Source organism: Lepisosteus platostomus, chromosome 5 (assembly GCF_059453375.1).
Source record: "Lepisosteus platostomus isolate fLepPlt1 chromosome 5, fLepPlt1.hap1, whole genome shotgun sequence".
NCBI lineage: Eukaryota > Metazoa > Chordata > Actinopteri > Semionotiformes > Lepisosteidae > Lepisosteus > Lepisosteus platostomus.
Genome location: NC_142615.1, coordinates 55,487,440 through 55,514,647, shown reverse-complemented (window position 1 = coordinate 55,514,647; position 27,208 = coordinate 55,487,440). Strand labels below are relative to the sequence as shown.

Sequence of the window (27,208 nt, the reverse complement as noted above, 5' to 3'; positions counted from 1 at the left end):
AGAAAAGCCCCCCAGGCTCCGGACAGGAGTCTCCTCCAGCGGAGACGCGCTCTGCTCTGTTACAAAGAGCGCTGTGACATCACAGACACCAGCCTGAGCGCCTGGATCAGAGAGCAAGACCGCGGGAGGCACAGGGTGCGCACGGAGGAGAGTTATTGATCACTTATCTATCGAAAACCAATTAATTCAATTAAAAAACCGTAGAATAAACAATTAGCTTCACCGATTGGTGAGTACTGATTCTTTTTCTGGTTTTGATCCTGTTCTAAATATCTAGAAAACAGTCAATAAAGACTGTATCGATCAATTACTGTAGTGCGTTTAGTGTAAAAAATGTTCAAACCGAAATTAAACAATGATTATTCTTATTATTATTTAGGTAACTGTATCCTAGAGCTAAAAATATATATTCCAAGTTGATAAATGTATGTAAGTAACAGTTTACATGTATTTTTTCCAGTGTTTATAAATCATAAGTATGGTAACCACGGGGACAGGCGCCATGTCACTGTGCGCGTCTAGGTGTATCGCGTTCGTCACAAAGAGTGATGTGACGTCATGGGTAGCAACAAATACTAATACTAGTGTATTCATATTAATATTAATGAGAGTACAACTGGTTGTTTTAATGCTAGTGTTCATGTGAGTATTAATGATGATAGCGCTACTGATAGTTTTAGTTTTAATGTTCATATTCATGTTAATATTAAATATAATTATAGTGTTACTGTTAGAGAATTAACAGTAGTAGTAGTAGTTTTAATACTACTGTTATTCTAGCATTACTGTTATTCTCTTTGGGGGAATTAAAAGCACATGTGGCGAGTGACCTCGTGGTGCAACGGTAGCGACATCATGTCCGACTTTAGAGACAGTGATATCAGAGAATGGAAGTTTCAGACCTTGTTTTTTTTTACAGGTTCAAGCAAACCTGAAAGTTAGAAAGTGTTTGGTCACTTTTGTATGAAAAAGTGTCTGAAGCCTGTAATTATAATTTGCCCTTTTTTAATTGTGGTTGAAATCCACTCCCATGTACCAAGACCTTACAGTATATTCATGTTTACTTAAATGACTAACTATTGGACTATTGGACATTAGTTGGTGTTTTTTTTTTTGTAACGATTTGCTATTTCATGCAGGAAAGAAAGGAACCCAGACCCAACGTTTGCTTTCAGGTGGGGTTCATTTACATAACGGACATCTATTTCTGAGGAGCCTGATTTGAATCACACAACCCCCGGTAGAAGTCGAATCGACAATCTTATAAACCGAAATCAGACGCGTTATCCATTAAACCACTAGCCCGTCACGTAAATTAATTGCACCATGGTGAGTTCAGTGCCGCTACTAGTAATACCCCACCCCCATCTTAAATTTCTAAGTGAGAAACGTGTTTTCTACATTTTTTTTTAGTTTTAAAAAATCATCACTTTTAAGCAGACAAAGCCTTTATGTATCGCTCTGAATTTCTAATTGATTTAGAATTCCAAGACAAAAGCGTTTCGTTCCACAGCGGCGTGAAATGATCACGTCTTTCACTCTACTTCTCTCTAGTAGTAAAGCAGATCTTGCTTGGTGAGCATTTCCTCCGGTAAATTAGGTCACTTTTCATGTTAACTCACTTCTTCTAAACACAACATTTCCCGGTGCATGTTTTCTCCATGAAAAAAGACATTTTCCCTTACATGATTTCTCGTTTTGTTTCATCAAAGTGTACAGAAAGAAGAAAGAAAGGAAAAGTGTCGTTAATGAACTCTGTCCCCCTTGGGAGATGTCAAGCGCATTGGACATGAAAAGTGCCCAATAAAAGCCATTTCTCTTCGTTTCTCTTATGGTCAGGGCTCCTGTTCCGTGTAAAGGAGGCAGCTTGCTCAGCCGGCAGACTCAGGGCTTCGTGAATGCAGATGGCTCAGAGCGGTGTGTCCAAGCGGCTATAAAAGAGGAGAATTCTGCCGGCACTGTAGCTGAGTCGGTTTAAGTACCTGTCTCGTTAACTGGAGATCCTGGCTCCACATCCCAGCTGTGCCTTTCTTCCTGTCTTTTTGTGCAGAAACTACCATCTTGGACAACCGCATAGGGCTTGATTTAGTTTAAAGCATGAATGCATTTCCTTTCTGCAACAACTTGTTTTTCAAGAAATTCATACAGCTTGTGAAAAATGAAATGTAATTCTTGGCTATCAGAGCAGTAGGAATATTGCCGACTGGCAAGAAAATGCAAGCAATGTTTATTTTTTGACCGGAAAGGTGCGAATGGAGAAAAGCCTCTCTCATCAGTCTCTGTGGCGCAATCGGCGAGCACGTTTGGCTGTTAACTGAAAGGTTGGTGGTTCAAACCCACCCAGGGACGATCTTCTTATTATTGTCAATGTAAACACTGTCTCCGCTAAAGCCGAAACCTTAACCCTCTTCATATTTGCAGAAAATGCGAGTCTTTTGCCCGTGTCCAACAACAACACTTGAGACCGGGGAAGTCCAATAGTGATCAACACCGCAACTCCCCAGAAATCCATATTCACCCTTGAAAAAGTATCTTTGAATGGCTGGCGGGAGATATCATTTATACTCCTGTTGCGTCCTCTGCTAAAAGAGTTTAGAAATATAACGCAGATTTGTTTGAGAATTTGACAAGCACTGTTACAGTACGTTAGCACTGTGAAGTTGGATGTTGATATTTTGATATATTTACCTTAATTTTAACATAAATGTAAACATACATGCTGTACAATCTATGCTGTACAATCAAACACAGGTATATTTTGAGACTCATGCTGATCGTCCTGTGGATCCAAAAGAAAATTTTAAAGCTGATACATTTTCGATTGGAATTTGCATCTAGCTACAACGTCCCTGGATAAGAGATTTTATTAGTTGCGTGCAATCGGTATCGTTTACTTTATGTATGGTAGTGGAAATAGTTTTAAAAATGTTTTCTAAAGAAGATTGTATTGCCAGGACCTGCCTTTAGTGCTCAGTAGCGATGACGCTGTTGATATAGATGGAGAAGAAATGTAAGATGAATTGATGATCTAAGCTAAAATAGCCCTAACACGCCTCCTGTAACAGTGTTTGTATTCATAGCAAGTAATATTTTTTTTCAAACCCGAACGTTGCTTTTGCATTAAGTGTTATGTAACCATTAGCGGTTTCGGTAGCTTCTGAAGACCGCACTTTTCCAAACTGAAGCCTATAAGAACATTATTCAAGACACACCATGGCCCAGAATCATGCATCGGGACAAAGATTAACATCCACTGAAAGTACTCCCAAATAAAAGATTTGACCAAAAAATTAAAAGAGTAGGCAAGTATTAAAACAAAACCATAACTTCTTGACTTCCAACCTCTTTCCTGGTTCAGGCCATGTAAAATGACATATTCAGTGGACTCATGCCGAGGTTGTGAGTTTAAGCCTCACCTGGAGCAGCCTGGTTTTCTGTCTTGACAGGTAAACAGTGTTTTGTGTTATTTGCTAAATGGAGAGAGGATTCTGTGTTAATTGTGCTCCTCCTGGGAGAGGTCAAGATGAGAAGTTCACCAGGCTGGTGGTAAATATACTGTCCAGGAATATCGGGGCTGTAGGGGGTCAGATCTATAGATGTAGTAAACACATTAGTGGAGACGGTGTGTCTGCTCTCTGTGAGAGAGCCAGGCGGGATGAATAATCTGTGGTCTGGGAAGAAGAGACCCTCGTTGGAAGAGCGGCGCTCCTCACAGGAGAGAATGAAAACAATATTTTTCAGGGACGCTGATTTTTCTCTTTGGGTGAATTAAAAGCACTTGTCGCAAGTGACCTTGTGGTGCAATGGTAGTGCGTCTGATTCCAGATCAGAAGGTTGCGTGTTCAAATCACGTTGAGGTCAGCTGATGTGTTTGCAGGTGCTGCTGGTGTCGAACTCGGAATTTACACCATGCAGTCGGGTTTTAGCTGTACACCACCTAGGTAATCCGAACAAAATAACAGAACAGTACAGAACACCCAGTCAGGAGCTTATGCAGCATTTCATCTTGAACACGACAAGAGAAAAGGCACACTGCACATCCGCGAAACATCACGTCCGACTTTAGAGACAGTGACATCAGAGAATGGAAGTTTCAAACCGCTTTTCTGTTACAGGTTCAAGCAAACCTGAAAGTTAGGGAGTGTTTGGTCACTTTTGTATGAAAAAGTGTCTGAAGCCTGTAATTATAATTTGCCCTTCTTTTAATTGTGGTTGAAATCCACTCCCATGTACCAAGACCTTACAGTATATTCATGTTTACTTAAATGACTAACTATTGGACTATTGGACATTAGTTGGTGTTTTTTTTTTTTGTAACGATTTGCTATTTCATGCAGGAAAGAAAGGAACCCAGACCCAACGTTTGCTTTCAGGTGGGGTTCATTTACATAACAGACATCTATTTCTGAGGAGCCTGATTTGAATCACACAGCCCCGGTAGAAGTCGAATCGACAATCTTATAAACCGAAATCAGACGCGTTATCCATTAAACCACTAGCCCGTCACGTAAATTAATTGCACCATGGTGAGTTCAGTGCTGCTACCAGTAATACCCCACCCCCATCTTAAATTTCTAAGTGAGAAACGTGTTTTCTACATTTTTTTTTAGTTTTAAAAAATCATCATTTTTAAGCAGACAAAGCCTTTATGTGTCGCTCTGAATTTCTAATTGATTTAGAATTCCAAGACAAAAGCGTTTCGTTCCACAACGGCGTGAAATGATCACGTCTTTCACTCTACGTCTCTCTTGTAGTAAAGCAGATCTTGCTAGGTGAGCATTTGCTCCGGTAAATTAGGTCACTTTTCATGTTAACTCACTTCTTCTAAACACATTTCCTTGTGCATGTTTTCTCCATGAAAAAAAGACATTTTCCCTTACATGATTTCTCGTTTTGTTTCATCAAAGAGTACAGAAAGAAGAAAGAAAGGAAAAGTGTGGTAAATGAACTCTGCCGCCCTTGGGAGATGTCAAGAGCATTGGACATGAAAAGTGCCCAATAAAAGCCATTTCTCTTCATTTCTCTTACAGTCGGGGCTCCTGTTCCGTGTAAAGGAGGCAGCTTTGCTCAGCCAGCAGACTCAGGGCTTACTGAACGCAGGTGTCTCAGAGCGGTGTGTCCAAGTGGCAGTAAAAGAGGAGAGTTCTGCTGGTGTCGTGGCTTAGATGGTTAAAGCGCCTCTTTAATAAACAGGAGATCCTGGGTTTAAATCCCAGCGGTGCCTTTCTTCCTGTCTTCTTGCATCGTTTATTGTTATAGACAACATGCTTCTGCATTAAGTTTAATGGAGGTGTTTATTTCGTTTTTGGCACAACTTGTTTTTCAAGAACTCCACACATCGCGAAAGCTAAAATGCTTGTCTTTGTTATCAGTTCAAAAGAATTACTGCCAGCTGGCAAGAAAATGACAACGATTTTTTTTTTACTTTAGCCAAAAATCTGTGAATGTGGAAAAATATGACATGTGTCAGTTTCTATGGCACACTCAGTCAGGGTGTGCTTCAGTTAAACACAACGTTCGTAGATCAAATGCACCCAGAGACACACTTCGAATTAATCCGATCTAAACATTACCTTCTCTAAATGTGATTGAGTTTCTTTGCACGTCGTTAGCCATCTTGATGTTTTCAGAGATTTTCAACTTTTGACACTAGTCAAACTACAAGTAAATAGTTGAGTACCTATGTCAATATCACCGGGAATGTGAATATAAATGTAAACATCAATATTTCTGCCTTCTCCTGAGAAACACAAGTATAGAGTCAAAACACAATAAATAATGCTAGAAAATTATTCAGTTAACACCCAGATGTGACAAAACACATTTAAGACTTACATCCCCTTTAAATATGTATTTCCTTAATATCAGTTCTCTTCCCTCCCCAGGATACCTGCAAATTCACTATATCATATTAAAAGCTGTGTGTAAGTCTTACATGTGTTCTGTCACATCTGGGTGTTAAATTAATAGATGTGTTGTGTTATTTAATATGATTTGACTCCATGCTTGTGTTTCTCGGGAGAAAGCAGAAATATTGGGGATTTGCGGCTACAGAAAATAATGTGAACTTTACAGGCAAAAGTTAGGTTACGTTAAAGAAACAAAAACTTATTGTCACCCTTTTCAACTTGATTATTTAAGACATTTGTTCGGAATAGTATATCTTCTCGTGTCTGTGGCTGTTATCCTACAATAACGGTGGTGAAATAGCAGGAATGTGCGGAAAGAATCGGAGATAGAACAGAAGACTCATCTAGTCGATAGTAAGGTTGTGTAGGACCGCACACACTTCGATGTCAGTGTTGAGTAGTGTGGTTTAAAAGCTTCTTCACGAACCAGGAAGGAGTAGAAATCTAAAGTCTTCTGATTCGTAATCAGACACGTTATCCATTGTGCCATTGGCGTTTGTATTGCATTCCTATACAGCACCACATTGAGTTCAGAGCCGCTACTAGTAATACATCGCCCCGGTCAAAAGTTTCTTCAATTAGATTCATGTGTTTTGTACGTGTGTCTAATTACTACGTCTTTCATTATGTCTGGTTTAAAATAATGTATCTTAAAAACAGAGAAAGGGTTTATGAGTCTCCCTGAAATTCACACACGAAGAATAAAAAATATCGCGTTTAAAAAGAATACAGAGATGCCGGCGATAGAAAACTTAAGCGCGCGCTATCACTGAACTAAACTCCCGATCGATAAGTTTGCCGGCTGCTTTTTAATTGTGTTAGGAAGAGCAAATAGTCCACAGTGTACATTTTAAAGGTCTGAGCAAAACAATCAGACGTGAGGATTATTCAGAACAGGAGCCTCTACTTCTTTGTATACTGAGCTTTCGGGTGAACGTCAAAGTGAAAGACAAATTCGCAATTCACTTTTTGATTAAGGAACAAGAAAACACCACCCTTCAAACTGGATTCAGACCAGGGACATAATACATATTCACTGCTTTTTCTACAGTTTTAAGAGCTAGCAACTGAGCTATCGAGAAGTCTAAAATAAACGTTTTGTCACACGCGTAGCCCAATGTAGTGTAGTGTTCCTCTTTATTTAAATCCCAGTTCGACATCAAAATACTCACTCCCATAGTCTCGTTTAGTAGAAGAAATGGACCAGGCTTCTACTCTATAAACGTCAATAGTTCTTATAAAACATTTGAAGGGATATCAGTGCAGGTGGAAATTGACTCTTTTTCTTTATGATTTGGTTTTGATTTTGAATCGTTATATTATTAAGTTTGTGCTTTCTCTGTTTTTATCATATTGTGAACTTATTTTTTAAACAAATGCTTACAAAGGCAAACAGGGCACACAGTACAAGCTACTGTGCACTTTTGGGAGTATACGAGGTTCGATATAAAATCGCAAAAATGTAAAAGGAGAAAATACCCCAGACTGCGTGTAAAGTCCTCCTTGAGGTATGCTTTCAAAATAGCTGCACCAGGCACTTGGAGACAGATAAACATAGGTATTTAAAATTCAGGAATATGAATGGTCAATTGCTTACAGTTGGGTTTTTACGTTTCGTATTTAGCGATTTGTGTATAAATCTTTTAACAATTCATTAAAATGCTAACAATATGTAAAATAAAAACAACAGCAACGTTAAATGGCGGGGAGACGGGCAGTTTTTTTTACAATCAGATTCCAATCTCTAATGCTGTGTTTGAGAGCTGTGTGTGAGAGCTTACTGTACATAACTTTCCTTTTCTCACATTTTCTGAAAACCATTCCAAAGGGGCACCTGTCACGGACGTCCAAAGGGACTAACCATGGGGAGTAGGAGAGTGGAAAAAGACCCATATGCGTAGCGGCGAGACGGGAAAAAGGCCCGGGCTCATTAGTGCAAAGAGTTCAGGAATGCCATATAGAAACCTATGCCCTCAGGGAGCGGACGTGGGGCGCCCTGGTGCTAGGCGGGTCTCAGGACATCCAAACGTCAATGCTGAGCAACGACAGAGTGCAAGACCCGGAAATATATAGCCCAAGGGAAAGAGAGGGACAGGAAGGACAGCAGGCTGGAAACTAGGGACAGGACAGAGAAGGAGCGCCCTCTGGCTGCAGAGGGCGTGACAGTACCCCCCCTTCATGCCAAGCACCCTGTCAAGATGTGAGTCGCTCTTGAATCAGAGCGGGGTGACACGGGCTTCTGTTCTGATATGGTTGTACGAGAAGCAGGAGGAATTGCTTCACTCGTATTGCTTCATGAGCTGAATCAGGAGTGAGACATTTCGTGTGTTTGTGCATATGTCAACGCCTGACCAACATCGTAAAACTAAATTAAAAACTAACATTAAGTTGTCAGAGACATTCATTTATATACAAACAAGAGACAGACAAAGTAATAATTCTTCATTAACTTGTCCTACACTGATCAGACTATTTGAAATTGTCTGATTCAGCCTGTGCAGTTCGTGCTAATTAGAACAACGCCAGTACTGAACCCTCATCACCGAACAGACTATTTAGCACAAGTTCAGCTGCTCGCCAGCTTTGTTACGCACAGTTTTGCATTGCTATTGAGCTCAGAGCAGGAGCTGATCTTCAGACAGTACCGTGTTAAGTAGTCTGCAGCTTCGTGCAAAACACTTCGACAGTTCATTGCAATTTAGCCAATGTGTTTTCTATAGCTTTCAGCTGCAGTTAATTTACATAAAGAAAATCTACTACTGGTTTAAAAGCAACATGAGTCAGACAGGAGTCAAACCTACAATCTTCTGATCCAAAGTCAGATGCATTATACATTACACCACTGGCCCTAACCTTATGGTGCTCAACAGCACCATAGTGACCTCAGTGCCACTACTAGTAATGCATCACCCCCATCCAAAATTTCTAAGTAAAAAAAAAAACTTTTTCTATACTTGTCTGTTTAAAAATATGATATCTTTAAAAAAGACAAAGGGCTTGTGTGTCACGCAAAAGTTTTGATTCATTTCGAATGCAAAGTAAAACCATTTTCTTCCAAGAAATCATAAATTTGTCTCATCCTCCATACTATAATCCTCTCTTGTAGTAGTAAAGCATTTTGAATTCAACCGAACAATATATTAAAGGAACAAGTAATAGGTTTATTCCATGCTGAAAGAGAAGAGAGAAAACACAACGTTTCAGCTATGAAAACTTCTTCAGGTTTGTTTTCTCTCTTCTCTTTTCAGCATGGAATAAACCTACAATATTACTTGTTTCTTTGCAGATATGCATGCTGAAGTAGCTATCCACCTGAATATATTAAACGATTCATCTATACGATTAACATAATGTTCTCCTGAATAACTACTCAAAAGAAGCCACAGCTCAGGTGTTAGAGAGATTTGAAATCAGATCGATGGATTTAGAGTCCAGACTGCGAACCGACAGCTGACACAGGTCTTTTACAGAACCGTTCTGATTTTTTCTACTTTGTCCCCGTGACATCATTGTCCTGCTTGCAGCCGAGCCCGACACACAGTACCATCTGGTTTCTGTCGCTGGGCGCTCACCCTGTGGTCCATGTGGGTCCTAATGCCCCAGTATAATGACGGGGACACTAAACTGTAAACAGGTGCCGTCCGTCGGCTGATAAGTAAAACTGAGGTCCTGACTCTCTCTGGCCTTTAAAAATCCCAGGTCATCTCTTGAAAGAGTAGGGGTGTAACCCCAGCATCCTGGCCCAATTTTCCAATGGCCCTTACCAGTCATGGCCTCCTAATAATCCCCATCTATGGACTGGCTTCATTACTCTGCTCTCCTCCCCACTGATTGTTGATGTGTGGTGAGCATTTTGGCACAGTATGGCTGCCGTTGCATCATCAAGGTGGGGCTGCACATTGGTGGCGGTAGTGGGATTCCCCATTACCTGTAAAGCACTTTGAGTGGAGTATCCAGAAAAGCGCTATATAAGTGTAAGTGATGATGATAATAATAATAATTATTATTATTATGTAAATTGCAATAAAAATATAATATTTGTTTCAAAATCGATTAATGTAAAAACTGATAAAGCTAATGCTTTTTTCAGGGCTATATCTACTTTAAAAAAAAAGAGAAGTGAAATTTGGAGAAGATGCACCAGCGGGTGCCTTCACATCTCCAGCTTCAGTCTCGCCTGTAGCTGCGAGAAGGTTAAAAGCACACAAGTGATCTGTAGACGATGTTCGGGGAAGAGATAATTCTGTTTTCAACACAGGGAGTGAGAATGAGCTCAGTCCGGCTCCCAGCAGAATCCATTCTGGTTTGGTTACTGTTAGACTGTGCGTCTGAGGCTCTTTGGATCGCAATGTGAAAAAAAAACAATTGCTCACATCGAGAGGAAGGGAAGATATCATGTTTAAAAAATCAGAACCGAAGATTTGGATCTGGGGCCTCATACTTATCAAATTATTAAAATAACAGTTATTAAAATATTAGATTGTGTTTCTGCAACATTTCGTGCACACTACGCCATTTTTATCTAAAAATAAAACAACAGCCACAACAAGGGCTTTACACGCAGTCTTGGGTATTTTCCCCTTTTAGATTTTTGCCACTTTATATCGAATCTGTTATACTCCCAAAAATGCACAGTAGATTGTACTTAATAAAAATGTACAATTCACCGCTGGTATAAACAGATGTGTGCCGTGTCTGCCTTTGTAAGCATTTGTTTAAAAAATAAGTCCACAATACGATAAAAACACAGAAAGCACAAAGTTAATAATACAACAATACAAAATCAATACCAAATCATAAAGCCAATTAAGTACAGATGCAGCCATTCAAAATGCGCGGTAAAAACCCGCGGTACAGTAACCTACCCACAAGCCACCGCAGGGCACCGGAGGGCACCGCGGTAAGTGATTGGCTGGCCAAAATGACCGACAGGGGCACTCGTGGTGCATTGGTTGGTAGTGCAAAGATTTAATCATTTAATGTCTTTACTGTGCACATTTTAATCCGCTTAGTTTTGAATATTTATATGGATTTTACCACTAAAGGGAAATTTTAGTAGCTGAGCATAAAAAGAAGAGGAGCATAACGCATCTGAAGGTCATGAACGATATTAATTTAGGAACATAAACATTACTGTATGTATGTAAACTGTACTGTGTATGGCTGGTCTTGGTAGTTGAAAGAAAAAATACACACCAGTTTTCCATTTCTCCCTAAACATTTTAAGCATGAAAGTTTTATGAAACGGTACCCAAATATGCGATTGCTGTATGGAATGAATTTTAATTTAAAAAAATTATTTAACACGAACATAAAGCTGTTTACATCTTCCGCCTGAGAACAGTCACCCGTTGCTACCCAACGCAGAAACACAGCCACTAACTAGCAAAGAGAGGACATTAGCTACCCAATATGATAAAGAAATAAATGATTATTTTGTTTCTTTCTTTTGCACATTTATTTGAACATTTCCATCGATTGTACAAGCACTTGGAAACTGTCCAATCCCTAGTTCATCAGGCATTTTACTGGTCTGGCACCGGTCTGTGTCTTCCAGGATATAATGCCAGCGAACTCTTGTTTTTATGTCCACTATAACAGACAATCTCCTTTGCTTTTAACCGAGCGTTTAATAATTTCCTAAAATGAAAATGATTTACTTTATTTCCCTCACGGGATCAATAAAAGTATCTATCATCTGTCTAAACTATGGGACAGAATTCTGGGGTCTCCCCATACCAGAGATTATGGTAGGGCTTCAGAATGGTGATTGGCTGACACCATCTGACACCCCTCTGATTGGAGAAAAAAAGACGTGCTGGTTTGCTATACATACTGTACCAGGAAGAGGATTTCTTTCTATTCAAAACGTGTATTTTAAAAGTTTAAGAAGTAAAAACCTTACAGCGTACACAGATTTCTAAACTGATCAGGATCGTTATCTTTGTCTTATGCATAATAATGTTCACCGCTCTGTCCAGCAAATTAATAATAAACTTTATTTTATATAGCGTTTTAAACGAATAAGTAATTAGATTGCTCATAAACCTAATCACTTGCTTTTTCTTTTTATTTAGGCTCAGATTTCAACTATAGATCGTATTATTAATAACCATAATAACAACCAACCAACAAAAACAACCATATAAACATAATACCAACCAAAAACATAGATAACAACCACAATACAAAATCAAATATATCAAACAATTTTACTCTCGCAAATTCCTCAAATTATCATAATCCCGCCCCTTATGCAAAACCAAACCTTCCTCCCATCCCAGTTTATCCTGTTTATCATAAACAAAATCCACCTCAATTTTCAACATAAAGCATTACACAAAATCAATACCTCAACACTCCATACTCAACAACGATAATTCACAAACAGCCAGAACATGTAACTACACATTCCCAAACAGACCAAATTCCCATAGCCCCGCCCCTTATGCAAAACCAACATCCCTCCCCTGTTCTCTCTCTCCCCTGGCGGTTGTAATTGTTTTTATTTTCAAAAAAATTTTAGCAAAGTCATGTATTTTAAAAATCTTAAGATTTTTATATTTATGTCTTTATTTAGTGGTTTCATTAGTGACAAAGGCTAAACTTTCTTGGAAAAATGTCTTTTATGTAAACCATGTTTGCTATTAATTCATTCAGGGCTAAAATATGTTCATTGTCTTCTAATGAAAGAAGGGTTCCTTTCGCCGTAGTCGGGTTGAAATTAGAGGCTTGCCACGCCCGGACTGTTACAGCAACGCATTAGCATGTTAAAGCGATTTCATTGAGGAGCCTAGCCTTTAACTAGTAAGTACTGTACTTACTGGGTTTTTGAGGGGGGGGAGGTGTCTTTCGCTGGAAATCTCGCCTCCTACTTTGAAAATACCCGTGAAACCGGTTCAGTTCGTCACAGCCAGCACTCCTGCAGAGAGGGGGGTTGTACTTGCAGTGTATACAGTACACGCGTTATGCTCTTCGTTAATGTCTAAGCCGGAACATATCATTATATCTCATTTTGTATTTCTTAAAAAAAAAACGTTTTCCCAGCCTAACAGTATTGTTTTTAACCTGTAAAGCGCTTTGAGGAGCCACCTTTAAAGGCGCCATATACAATAAAGTTCATTATTATTACTATTGTAAATTTGCTGGACAGAGAGGTGAACATTATTACACAGAAGACAAAGATAGCGATTTACGTTGCATTGTGTATCGTGCTGCTTTAATACAGTTTTAAATAATTAAAAGTCTAAACAGTATCAGCTTTATTTATGGGTTTTAAATAAAGGTGATTTAAACGCGATTTAAATCAATATAAATGTTTATATTGTAACGCATAGGTGACTATTCATTGTTATTAAAATGACTTAAATTCGATCATGTTGTGGTATTTAGAAATATACATTTGTTTGGTGTGAGTGAAGTTTTATTTAATCTCTGAGCCATACTGATTCTTCTGGAAGCCAGTTTCCACCAGGGAGTAAAAAAAAAAAACACACTATGGTATTCTCTCCAATGCAGTGCAGTTAAAAACATACCTCTGATGCTGCTCCTAAATGAATATCGTTTATGACCATCAGAAGCTTTATGCTCCTTTTCTTTTTTCCAGTGGATTGAACAGGGAGAGGCATTTCATGATGTACTTTTCACTGATGAAACAACAGTGGCTCTGGAACAGTTTTCAACCATGTCGTTTTATAAAAAGGGGAGATATGTACACGTTACTGAAGCTAAAAGTTTAGCCTTTGTCACTAATGTAACCACTAAATAAAGACATATAGAAATCCCTACGTTACAGACTGTATATGGCTGGTATTGGTAGTTTAAAGAAAAAATACACACCAGTATTCCACTTTCTCCCTAAACATTTTAAGCATCAGTCTTACATGTGGTTATTTCGGAAACGTTTGTACGTGCTCCTTCTGACCATGTTACTGTTTACTGTTACTGACCATATTAAGTTTAAGTGCCTGTGGGCACTTTTCCTGTCCGTGGGGGGTGGACCGTCTTTCATTAGAAGGTTAGTCTGTTCTACTCTGAGAATGTAGAGGGGGTGGAAAGTGCCCGCGGTCATTTAATTAGTATTAAAATTCGCACTGATTCCCTTGTGAAGATACGGGGAGAAAGCTATGCTGAAAGTTTATTAAGATACTTAGAAGACAAAGATATCAATTTATGTTGCATTTGTCTGATTGTGAATCAAAAAACACATATATTTAAACCCGCATTTGCGATTTAAATCAAAACGTTATTTAAATCAATATAAATTTTTATATTGTAACGCCTAGGTGACTATTCATTGTTATTAAAATGACTTAAATTCGATCATGTTGTGATATTTAGAAATATAAATTTATTTGGTGCGAGTGAGGTTTTATTTAATCTCTGACTCAGTGATGGCCTGGCATGGTGAGGTGCGCTGGCAGCTCTATGATGCAGTGGTGGCCTGGCATGGTGAGGTGCGCTTGCAGCTATGTGACGCAGTGGTGGCCTGGCACGGTGAGGTGCGCTGGCAGCTGTGTGATGCAGTGGTGGTCGGGTATGTAGAGGTGCACTGGCAGCTGTGTGTTGTGACGCAGTGGTGGCCTGGCACGGTGAGGTTCGCTGGCATATAATGAATATATTTCCATGGATATAATACAACTATTATTATTGATCACCGAATTATTGTACTTGACATGACTTCATTCAGCCTTTCCTGAACGTCTATGACAGGCAGAGAGAGTGCTGTTTCTGGTGCGATCTTTTGCAGCTGACATTTCACTGTTTTAAACGAACAAGAAATTAGATTGCTCATAAATCACTTATTCTATATAAACACAGCGTAATTGCCCTCCGAAAATCCTCTTTTTCTTGTTCGTTTTAGAGACCTTGATCGAAACTGATTTTAGATGTCAGAAAGGATTTATTTTCTCTGTATTTCCTACATTGCTTTGTCGAGATTTTAACTTTATATCTAACTTTATATCTAGGCTCAGATTTCAACTATAAATCGTACAGTGATTAATAGCAGTAAATACTGATGTTTTGCGCCCTACTACCACAAAAATATATGTTTAAAAAAATGTCATGTTCCCATAAAAAAGTCATGCCTTGGAGTATAGACCCCCAAAGGAATGCCATAGACTCAAACTGCAAAATAAACACATATAGAAAGAAAGTATTTGTATTGTAATTGCAAATCCTGGTACTGTATGAGTGATTGATATGACTTTCCTCATTACAAATCTCTTATTAGAATTTAAATTTCTCTGTAACTCCAGGTCAGAACAGAGAAAATGTAACTGCCTTAAGGAGTTTACGATTATGAAAAATAGAAGGATAAGCATGATACGTATGTCTTCTGTCATTTTCTAAGTCATGTTACTGAGCACCAAATCTTATTGAGAATATGAATCCATTTAAGGTTTATACCATTAAAGTAACGGTTTATTCCATGCTGAAAATGTTTGTACCAGACTTTTTTGAGGCCTGTTTAATTGTGTCTGAAGTCTGATGTTGTAAATTTTATTGTTAAAAAGATCCATGAAAATGTCACTACTAAAGTTAGCTGGTACTGTTGGTATTGTAAGTGGCAAGTAGAGCTCATATTTTAGATTTTGTGTAGTTGCTAGCGTTGAACTGTGTGTTGGATGCACATGAATTGAAGGAATGGGCAAACATAGCTGATGCGGATCCACAGAGCCAGCATATTAAGATGTTTATAATTAGAGGCAATTTGTTTAAATAACTAGGTATGGATACTGATGTGCAAGAGAGGTGGAAAGGCTGTTTCCTTAAGCCAGCACTATAAAATATTTTATTCTCAGTGAGATGCTGCCATTTCATAGTGGGTTTCTAACACCGTGTATAGTTCCATCAGCACAGTGCCTTTACTTCCATTTCTAATCTCTTTATCCAGTACAGAGGATTTGGAGCCTATCCCAGTAAGCAACGGACACAAGGCAGAATACACCCTGGACATAGCGCCAGTCCATCACAGGACAGACAGACACAAACACACACACACCAGGGCCAGTTTTCCCATAAACCAATTAACTTACCAGTATGTTTTGGAGTGCGAGAGGGAGTCATATCACACATATGGAGAAAAACCAGAGAGAACATGTAAACCCCACACACACAGGATGGCAGGAATTGAACCTAGGACCCCAGTGCTGCAAGATAGCAATGCTAACCACTTTGCCACCATTATAAATGGATGGATATCTTAGTTATCTTTCTAGTTCACAGGTTTGCATGCATAATTTAATTTTGAAAGCCACTGAGACATCAGGTACTACTGTTGTATTTATGAAAAAGAAACAAAACAAAAAACATACTAACAACTGTGCCATCCTACTCCTTAGTTAATACATTTTATTATTCATAAACAGTTAACATTGTTAGCAAAATATTTAAAATTATATTTAACCCTATTTTTTCTTTAGTTTTGTATTTAACTTATTATATGATAGTCAGACTTAATGTATATTTGAACAATGAAAATATATTTTTACAAGATTTTACATTAAGCACTTAAAATTAATATGGTTAATAATAGTAAACTGTAACATGCTGTAACAAGATCGGTTAAACTGCGAAGAAAATGCTTTCAGAGAAAATGCTTTCAGAGAAAATGTTTCAGGTGTGAAGAACATAGATCTCCAATGCAATTTCAACCAAAGCTGTTCCCACACACCCTGCCCCCACTACCATTAGAATATACACAAACATTTTAGCGTTTCATTCTGAGCAGAAGACCCTCACACCTGAAGAGTGCTGGCTGTGACGAATTAAACCGGTTTTACAGGTTTCAATCACAGACCATGGATTTTTAGAAACATCCCATCAGTGACATCACTGAAGTCAACTCCTAGGTACTGTAACTGTCGTGTGGGTAGTTTCACAAGAATCAGACAAAGGTTTAAGCATCGCTTGTTCTAGATAAAACTGCAAAAAAAAAAAACAACAACCAATAATGTACTTCTTTGCGTCTCTGTTTGCCCAAATCATATATTCACAACGTGAAATCTAGAAAATAATATTACGTAACCAAAATCCGCAATATGGAAACAGAACCTGTGTAATTGTTGATAGATGATGTACTCGTAACATTTTTTCAAGACGAACTACAACATTTAAAAAATGACTTGTATGTACTTGATATCTCTAATCAATCCACGGGTCCCAGCACAAAACGAAACTAAAACGCATACCGTTTCGCGCTTCTTATTAGTTGCTCAAAAGTAATTTGATCGTATGAAATGCATAATATAAACCTAGAAACATATACGTGAGCAGTACTTAAGCACTGTAGTATCGGTGTTAAGACATACCTCTCAAATACTGTAAATCAAGTTAAAAATATCTCAAGACCGATTCTGGTCATAATGAAACCATGTTTCGTGTATGTTTTCTTTAAAGTACTGAGACCAGCCATATACTGTATGTTTATGTTCCAAAATTAATATCGTTTATGGCCTTCACACGCGTTGCAGTATGCTCCTATTCTTTTTATGCTCAGCTACTAAGATTTCCCTTCAGTGGTAAAATTAGATATGAATATTCAATACTTAAACGGGCACAGTTAAGACATTAAATATACATATACATACTGTATACAGTACAGTTTTCATACAGTAATATGTTTATGTTCCTAAATCAATCTCTTTTATGAGCATGTGAAAGGCATGGTGAATCGATTCTCAAAAATTACTGTACTTTGCATGATTGGAAACAAATGCGTGATTGCGAAATGCTGTGGTGTTACTTTTACAAAGACGGTCAATGAAAAAAAGAATGTTGACCAGGGCAATACTTTGAGTTTACACTTACAGCTTGTCCAAAGTCATTCATTATTAATACTATTAGTAATATCTTCGTTAAAGACTTTGATGGCCACAGCTCAAACATGAGAGGTTGAGCTTTATTAGCTCCACCTTGCCGAAATTCCGGATACTATTATTTTGCTTGTCATATTATAGGAGAATTTACGGTAACTAGCAGTATTTACCGGTAACTCGCGGTATTTACCGGTAACTTGCGGTAGACTGCGTACAGCGTACCGGAAAATAATGCGGTATCGCCCACGCATTTTGAATGGCTGCATCTGTATGTCCCCCAGCTCTGAGCCCATTGGGCCTGCTGGTGTGACCAGAGCTGCAGCGTCGCCATGCTGGTGGGGGTCAGTTCGGCTTTTCTGTTGGAATGAACAGGGGGGTTACATGATGGTGCTGTCTGTGGTCTGGCTGTCCTGCTGGTCTGGATGAGGGGTGCGTAGTGTGGTGCAGGTTCTTGTCCCATCCTGCTCTTGGTCCAGGTTGGAGGGTTGCACCGATTCTGAGTCTTGTTAGCTGGTATGGATGGGTTTGGGGGTGTTGATACCAGAGTGGTCCGAGGGGGGTGCAGGTGTCTCGGGGGCATTCTTGTTTTTCTGTGAGTTCAGGTTGATTCTGTTGGTTTTGCCACGAATCTCCCTCACGCAGGCAAGTGCTCCCGCATTCCTACGAGCTCTCCCCGTACCAAACGTGCACGTGTCAATCAGGCCTCTGCTTAAACCTTCATCTGCCCCCCGGTCATTGCTCACGATTGAGATTCTCTCCCGGAGCTTACGTACTAACTACACCTTTGCCTTACTACAACTTCTCCCCTGGACCTCGACCCCGCTTTAGCCACTCGATTTTGTACCTTCGCCTGTTTTACGCTTTCTCGGATCCTGACCCCAGCCTGACTTTTCGTTTACGCCTCTGCCTTCTGAATCCACACCGACGCAACTTCTACGCCTTCCCGGACTCCGACCCCTGCCAGTCCCTCGACTACACTTTCGCCTGTCGATTCTGTGCCTACGCCTGTGCTACGTGTGGAAGACCGAGTCAAAAGGTCAGGACAGTGACTATGCGTGGGAAAGGTTTTCTGTTCGCACCTAAGACCACTGTCTTAGGTGCAAACTAAAGCCTGTGATTCCTCACACCCATTCAACCAGAGAAAATTGAAACAGATTGTAGGATGCCAAATGGCACCCCCCTGTCCTGTTTGTTTGACTTCTGACACTGCCCCTTTCCCTGTATGTTCCTTTGATATGTTAAAGTATTGCCTACTTTTAATGTATAAAAAAGGACAGTATAACTTCAGTCCAGTGAGCATGTCTTGAGTGCTAGGGGAAACCCTTTCTCTGTGATAATCTCCCCTTCAGCTGATTGTATTAAAGATCTCTGTTGACAATCTCCCAACCTGAGTGAAGACTGAGTTTTCTTCGACATACGCCTTCCCGGACTCGGACCCCTGCCTGTTTACTCCGACTATGCCTGCGTCTCGTGCCAACCCTACCAAGGGCACCGCATTGGATCCCTATCCTCAGCAGTCAGCCCCTGCGTGACAGGTTCTGAGTGTCTTGGTTACATCCGTTTGTGTGTATAGATGAAAAAGCTATTGAAAAGCACCCCGACACCCCCCACCCATCTCGGTGGAAGTTGCCATGTTCAAAAAATCCTAAAAAGATAATTAAAGTTTCACACAACAAAGCATGACTGTGAAAGGTCAGGAGGCCTGCCTAATGGTTGTGCTGGCCCCACTAGCACCTCTTCCAGAAGCAACCTTAGTTTTTCCCAGGAGGTCTCCCATCCAGGTACTGACCAGGCTCACACCTGCTTCAGTACTGAAGGCTGCTGATTATGGCCAGCAGCCATATCACCCTGCAACTCACAACTGGCAACCCACTGAAGCTAAGCAGGTGTGAGCCTGGTCAGTACCTGGATGGTAGACCTCCCGGGAAAAACTAAGGTTCCTTAGTTCCTTAGTGGGGCCAGCAGGGGGCGCTCACCCTGTGGTCCATGTGGGTTCTAATGCCCCAGTATAGTGATACTGACAATATCCCCAAATTTCCCCATTGGCCCTTACCAATCATGGCCTCCTAATAATTCCCCTCTTTGAATTGGCTACATTTCTCTTCTCTCCTCCTCACTGATAGTGGTGAGTGTTCTGGTGCACTATGGCTGCTGTCGCATCATCCAGGTGGATGCTGCACATTGGTGGTGGTGGAGGGGAGTCCCCATTACCTGTAAAGTGCTTTGAGTGGAGTGTCCAGAAAAGCGCTATATAAGTGTAAGCAATTATTATTATTATTATTAATGAGCACAACACTTGATTACAGTAAAAAAATCATTAAAAAATAAAGAAATGTTCCACATCTCAAAGCAAGGTTGTATAAGGTTAGGGGAGCTGTCTGATGTGTAAAACACCTGTTTGCAGCACTGTGGCTGTTGTGCTTGAAGAGCTATTGACTCGTGAATAGCACCCTCCTATCACCATGTACGGCCTGTCTAATGGTGCCATATTGAAAACATCATAAAAAAATAAAGAAAAGGGACACAGCCACAGCAAGATTGTATAAGGTTAGGGGGCCTGTCTGGTGTGTAAAACACCTGGTTGCAGCACTGTGGCTGTTGTGCTTGAAGAGCTATTGACTCGTGAATAGCACCCTCCTATCACCATGTACGGCCTGTCTAATGGTGCCATATTGAAAACATCATAAAAAAATAAAGAAAGGGGTCACAGCCACAGCAAGGTTGTATGAGGTTAGGGGGCCTGTCTGGTGTGTAAAACATATGGTTTCAGCAGTGTGGCTGTTGTATTTGAATTGCTATTGTAGCGGCAATGCTTGTTAATAAGACAGAATTAAGTGTTGGTATGCTGTCCTAAAGGAGGCCCCATCTCACCCTCCATCTCTGTGGTGCAGCCACAGAGAAAGTATTCATGCAGGCTGATTTAAGATGTTTTGTTTTGATAAGGAACAAGCTCCCAGACAGGGATGCACTTAGCTAAGCCTGGCTATCATGATCAATGGTCATTCATTGGCGCCTATCAGTCTAGGGAGTGCCGAATGGACATCTGGACTGCATTCCTAAGTGTCAAGAGTAAGTGACTTATATCTCATCTTGACCAACCAATCAGGGACTGGCAGGGCGTGGTAAAACCATGTGGGTCTCCAATGCCCGCCAAACTCTCAACCAATCAGCACACATCTGGGTCTTGGTCAAAAAGGGAGCGCAAGCTCAGATCTGGGCTCTCCTTGGCCATTTTCGCGCATCCTCAGAGACAATCACGTGACAACTGCTGTTGTCTGCAAAAGGACTTGGACTTTGTTCTAAGCGCGAGGCCTAGGATCCCGTACGTACTCAGAATTCTACCAACGTGAATGCTCCGCTTGCTCAACGGCAGCCTACAGTTGGACCCTCGTCGACAACCTGAATAGCTTATTCAGAAGCAGCGCTGGACCGGGAATGAACCAGCTTCTTCCCAGGCAAAAGAGTGACTTGTGAGGACTCGCGGTCACATCTGTGCATAGAGACTTTCTACTAGCCAGCCGGACTGCTGGTAGATCCCCTCGGAGCAACGACTGCCCTGCGCGCCGCAGTCAGATTCCTCCGCCCGTCCTACTCCGAGCTGCACCTTGACTGGTTGGCCGGTAGCCAGAGAACGCCGACACAACGCCCATTGGACAACCGCTGCAACAGAGGCTGCAACAGAGCCTGTCAGCTGGTTTGGTGTTCGTGCCGGGAGATTCCAAAACCATACACAGTGGATAAGTAAACCCCATGTTCTACATTGCGGCTCGAGAATTCAATTGTACCTCAACACAAGTTGTTATCAATTTAATTCATGAGTAATGTATTTACTTCCGAGTTTAGAGTAACAGTGGGTAATAACACTGATTAGCGATTTGGTAACCGAACGATATATATTGACATATATTCTCTGTTGTGTATCTCTTTGTGTTTGCATCTCTTCGAGATTATATACCTTGTATATTGATAACCCTCACAGTAAGGTCTGCCACTCGTATCCTGGCAGACTAGTATATATTTGGTGCACAGTTTATATTAATAAATGTATCCCGTGTATTGAACCCGCGTGTGTGCGTTGTTAGTTGTTCTGACGATTGATTTTCTAAAAGCCCCAACGAACAACCTCGTGATTACTGCTACAATTAATAATTGTCTCAGTAAACCCATCAAACCACTACAACATTCAGGTACATTCAGCTCCGGCGGGAACAAGTCATTTGTCGGTCTTTTCAAGTGCTGGGAGCCGAGTAATCCTTTGCTTGTATCGTTTCTCCCCGGTGACTAGATCTCAACCTGCGACTCTCGACTGGGCTCACCCATGGCAGCCCAGCAGGTGTGAGCCTAGCCGGCACCCGGATGGGAGATTCACCCCGGAAAAGCTCAGGTTGCTGCTGCTCCTGCAAGAGGTGTGACTGGGAGTAGGGAGCGCTCACCCTGCGGTCTGTGTGGCTTTCCTGATGGCGACACTCTGCTGCACAAACAGGCGCCGTCCTTCGGGGGAGGCATAAAACCGAGGTCCCGACCCTCCTTGGCCATTAAGAAATCCCAGGAGCGCTCCAGGTTCCCTCTCGGGGCTCTGCAACACAGCGGAAAGGCAGCGAGAAGGAGCCTCTCGCTCTGACGCCGCAAGGCCACAAGAGGGCGGAGGCGCCGCGCGCCCGGCCGACGTGTTGGACTGGTGCGCTTTATGTGCTGAAATAAACACGCGACAGCCCAGAAATGTTTTGAGTGCTGTGCACTGGAGGTTTTTGTCTTGTGAAGACTTGCCTTGTGCTCCTCCGAGCAGTTTGTTTGTTCTCCTCCAGTGCGGGACAAGCCAACACAAGGGAGCACATTCGCCAACATCCAGGTACGCAATGCGATTTGGAAAGAGGCTCCTTTCCAAAGAGTTGCACAAGAACGATCCTTCAGTCCAACTCGGGGGGCACAGAGCCCCAGCCACACACAGCTTCAAGTAGCGAGTTAGGCGCCACAACTTTCGCTTGCGGCCACACCACCCTGAATGTGCCCAATCTTGTCTGATCTTGGAAGCTAAGCAGGGTGGGGCCTGGTTAGTACTTGGATGGGAGACTTCCTGGGAATACCAGGTGCTGCAAGCTTTCTCGGCCAGCAGGGGTCACCGTTGGTGCCGTAGGCTTTGGGAGGAAAACCTGGAGGATGGAAAGGTGATCTATAGCCTCATCTCTAGAGATGTTTTGTTGCTATGGCATGTGTGAGACCCATATAAAAAAAAAAACGTTTGTTAAACGAATATCGAAGCTGCCTCTAAATCTGCAAATGAAGATGAGTCGATAAACCACTTGTTTATCGTATAACTATACATATATTCATTTATTACTGATTTCATTCATTGAGCACGGATACAATAGAGGTACAGCCATTCACTGTTTGACATGTCTGCACTGGTACAGAACCTAGCAATCAGAAAACGGGTGAAACTGTCTTGAGAATTAGCATACAGTACCGAGGCCCCCATGACCAAATAAAGGCTAACCTCGATAATCAGCCTAAATAATGCAGACTACAGCAAAACGACTGACTTTGAAAAGGGAATGAATGTCCGGAAGGAGTAGTGTAACCAGCTTGAAATGCTTCTCCAGACCTCTAACTAAAAGAAACCGGGAACCAGCAGTGGCATCGACTCCTTTCGAACTGGGATCCTATCGCAGCACGTGGTGTCGTAACTCTTCCGTATCCGATATTGGACCAAGCACATCAGGGGAGAGCGCGAACGCAGTCCCCCACTACCAGAAATAATGCAGTCGAGATTCCCACATTTGGGGAATTCGCAGGGGTCAGCACAGCCGGAGTGCAATGGCCGAGCCTCGCCCTGGGTGAATCGATTTTTTAAGAACTTTATTTTCTTTTCACAAAAAAATACAGGACATCACAAATTAGAAAGCTTTACATTAATATACATACTTAAAACAGTATATATGATCACATCTCATTACATTTTGACACGGTACCAGTTACATAGCAACAATTTCTTTTTTTCTGGTGTAAATCACATTCTTTACTTAAACATGATAATGTTTTTCACAGTTTCTTGAGATATTGACCTATGCTCTCTATTTCCCACAGATTTTCTGCTTCCTCCCTCCTTTCTCTCCACAGATCTCTGAGGTAATAGTTCTCTTGGGTGATGAACAGGGCCAGGCTACCTGCTGCCTTGACTGGGACCTCGATGCCTTTGAACAGCCCCATGTTCCTCACTCTCCACAGGGCGTCTTTCCCACTGTTCACCACGGCCCAGATCCTGTCAAACAAGTCAGGAGGAAGTTTGACAGGAGAGATGCCGTTGTAGCGGCAATGCTTGTTAATAAGACAGAATTAAGCGGTGGTATGCTGTCCTAAATGAGGCCCCATCTCACCTTCCATCTCTGTGGTGCAGCCACAGAGAAAGTATTCATGCAGGCTGATTTAAGATGTTTTCTTTTGATAAGGGACAGCTCCCAGATGGGGATGCACTTAGCTAAGCCTGGCTATCATGATCAATGGTCATCCATTGGCGCCTATCTGTCTAGGGAGTGCCAAATGGACATCTGGACTGCATTCCAAAGTGTTAAGAGTAAGTGACTCATATCTCACGCAGGGCGTGGTAATACCACGTGGGTCTCCAATGCCCGCCAAACTCTCAACCAATCAGCACACACCTGTGTCTTGGTCAAAAAGTGAGCGCAAGCTCAGATCGGGGCTCTCCTTGGCCATTGTCGCACATCCTCAGAGACAATCATGTGACAACTGCTGTTGTCTGCAAAGGGACTTGGACTTTGTTATAAGCGCAAGGCCGAGGATCCCGTACGTACTCAGAATTCAGAAAGCTTTTAAGCGCAGGAGGCGCCCTATCCCCGCTCGCTCGCTCACTCCCCTGTTCACACGTGCAGTGCGGCTTGTCCGTCTGTTTATTTGTCAGCTTTGGCGAGACACGGGTGCTTGTGTATTAGCATGAGCGTTTTTTATTCTGATCATGAACAGTTTAACAAGTCCGCAAAGGATCGAGGAAAGGTTTATCGCCAGCTGAAAAGAGACACAGCGCTTCCGCTGTGGAGACTTGTTCGGCTGGCGTTCGGAGAGTCGCGTTTTTCAGAATTGTATTGAGATCGTTTTCCACAGAGCTCAGATGTCAAAGCACAGCAGCAGCTCTCCACAGCGATCCTCTATAGCGCCCTTTCTCCCGCAGCTCCGTCCTCATTGGAAGGAAGCAAGAGTGAAAGGCTGAAGTGAAATAGAGCGGGGACGAAGGCAGTGAAGAGAGAGAACGTGGGAAGAAGAGAAAAACGCAAGGGAAAAAAAGCAGCGTCGTAAAAGAGGTGACGGAGCTGTCCTCTCAATAAGAAGGGTGCCAGCGAGCCTTGCTCTCGCTTACGGCCACACCCCCTTGAGCACGCCTGATCTCGTCTGATCTTGGAAGCTAAACAGGGATGGGCCTGGTTAGTACTTGGATGGGAGACCGCCTGGGAATACCAGGTGCTGTAAGCTTTTAAGCGCAGCAGGCGCCCTATCCCCGCTCGCTCGCTCATTCCCCTGTTCACACGTGCAGTGCGGCTTGTCCGTCTGTTTATTTGTCAGCTTTGGCGAGACACGGGTGCTTGTGTATTAGCGTGAGCGTTTTTTATTCTGATCAGGAACAGTTTTACAAGTCCGCAAAGGATCGAGGAAAGGTTTATCGCCAGCTGAAAAGAGACACAGCGCTTCGGCTGTGGAGACTTGTTCGGCTGGCGTTCGGAGAGTCGCGTTTTTCAGAATTGTATTGAGATCGTTTTCCACAGAGCTCAGATGTCAAAGCACAGCAGCAGCTCTCCACAGCGATCCTCTATAGCGCCCTTTCTCCCGCAGCTCCGTCCTCATTGGAAGGAAGCAAGAGTGAAAGGCTGAAGTGAAATAGAGCGGGGACGAAGGCAGTGAAGAGAGAGAACGTGGGAAGAAGAGAAAAACGCAAGGGAAAAAAAGCAGCGTCGTAAAAGAGGTGACGGAGCTGTCCTCTCAATAAGAAGGGTGCCAGCGAGCCTTGCTCTCGCTTATGGCCACACCCCCTTGAGCACACCTGATCTCGAAAGCTAAACAGGGATGGGCCTGGTTAGTACTTGGATGGGAGACCGCCTGGGAATACCAGGTGCTGTAAGCTTTTAAGCGCAGGAGGCGCCCTATCCCCGCTCGCTCGCTCATTCCCCTGTTCACACGTGCAGTGCGGCTTGTCCGTCTGTTTATTTGTCAGCTTTGGCGAGACACGGGTGCTTGTGTATTAGCGTGAGCGTTTTTTATTCTGATCAGTAACAGTTTTACAAGTCCGCAAAGGATCGAGGAAAGGTTTATCGCCAGCTGAAAAGAGACACAGCGTTTCGGCTGTGGAGACTTGTTCGGCTGGCGTTCGGAGAGTCGCGTTTTTCAGAATTGTATTGAGATCGTTTTCCACAGAGCTCAGATGTCAAAGCACAGCAGCAGCTCTCCACAGCGATCCTCTATAGCGCCCTTTCTCCCGCAGCTCTGTCCTCATTGGAAGGAAGCAAAAGTGAAAGGCTGAAGTGAAATAGAGCGGGGACGAAGGCAGTGAAGAGAGAGAACGTGGGAAGAAGAGAAAAACGCAAGGGAAAAAAAGCAGCGTCGTAAAAGAGGTGACGGAGCTGTCCTCTCAATAAGAAGAGTGCCAGCGAGCCTTGCTCTCGTTTACGGCCACACCCCCTTGAGCACGCCTGATCTCGTCTGATCTTGGAAGCTAAACAGGGATGGGCCTGGTTAGTACTTGGATGGGAGACCGCCTGGGAATACCAGGTGCTGTAAGCTTTTAAGCGCAGGAGGCGCCCTATCCCCGCTCGCTCGCTCATTCCCCTGTTCACACGTGCAGTGCGGCTTGTCCGTCTGTTTATTTGTCAGCTTTGGCGAGACACGGGTGCTTGTGTATTAGCGTGAGCGTTTTTTATTCTGATCATGAACAGTTTTACAAGTCCGCAAAGGATCGAGGAAAGGTTTATCGCCAGCTGAAAAGAGACACAGCGCTTCGGCTGTGGAGACTTGTTCGGCTGGCGTTCGGAGAGTCGCGTTTTTCAGAATTGTATTGAGATCGTTTTCCACAGAGCTCAGATGTCAAAGCACAGCAGCAGCTCTCCACAGCGATCCTCTATAGCGCCCTTTCTCCCGCAGCTCCGTCCTCATTGGAAGGAAGCAAGAGTGAAAGGCTGAAGTGAAATAGAGCGGGGACGAAGGCAGTGAAGAGAGAGAACGTGGGAAGAAGAGAAAAACGCAAGGGAAAAAAAGCAGCGTCGTAAAAGAGGTGACGGAGCTGTCCTCTCAATAAGAAGGGTGCCAGCGAGCCTTGCTCTCGCTTACGGCCACACCCCTTGAGCACGCCTGATCTCGTCTGATCTCGGAAGCTAAACAGGGATGGGCCTGGTTAGTACTTGGATGGGAGACCGCCTGGGAATACCAGGTGCTGTAAGCTTTTAAGCGCAGGAGGCGCCCTATCCCCGCTCGCTCGCT

General features: G+C 42.3%; 3 non-coding genes and 4 pseudogenes across 3 annotated transcripts; 6 read left to right on the top strand and 1 right to left on the bottom strand.

Annotated features, from left to right (window-relative positions):
- The first annotated feature begins 3,789 nt into the window (after nt 1-3,789).
- On the top strand, nt 3,790-3,861 carry trnaw-cca (transfer RNA tryptophan (anticodon CCA)). Its single transcript has one exon. It is a non-coding gene; the product is annotated as a tRNA-Trp (tRNA).
- An 18,850-nt stretch (nt 3,862-22,711) lies between these two features.
- On the top strand, nt 22,712-22,830 carry LOC148669714 (5S ribosomal RNA). Its single transcript, XR_015937209.1, has one exon. It is a non-coding gene; the product is annotated as a 5S ribosomal RNA (ribosomal RNA).
- A 617-nt stretch (nt 22,831-23,447) lies between these two features.
- On the bottom strand, nt 23,448-23,612 carry LOC148669713 (U1 spliceosomal RNA). The gene has a single exon (XR_015937701.1). It is a non-coding gene; the product is annotated as a U1 spliceosomal RNA (small nuclear RNA).
- A 1,482-nt stretch (nt 23,613-25,094) lies between these two features.
- LOC148669712 (5S ribosomal RNA) lies at nt 25,095-25,213 on the top strand (annotated as a pseudogene).
- A 537-nt stretch (nt 25,214-25,750) lies between these two features.
- On the top strand, nt 25,751-25,859 carry LOC148669711 (5S ribosomal RNA; annotated as a pseudogene).
- A 537-nt stretch (nt 25,860-26,396) lies between these two features.
- LOC148669710 (5S ribosomal RNA) lies at nt 26,397-26,515 on the top strand (annotated as a pseudogene).
- A 537-nt stretch (nt 26,516-27,052) lies between these two features.
- On the top strand, nt 27,053-27,170 carry LOC148669709 (5S ribosomal RNA; annotated as a pseudogene).
- The last annotated feature ends 38 nt before the right edge of the window (nt 27,171-27,208 follow it).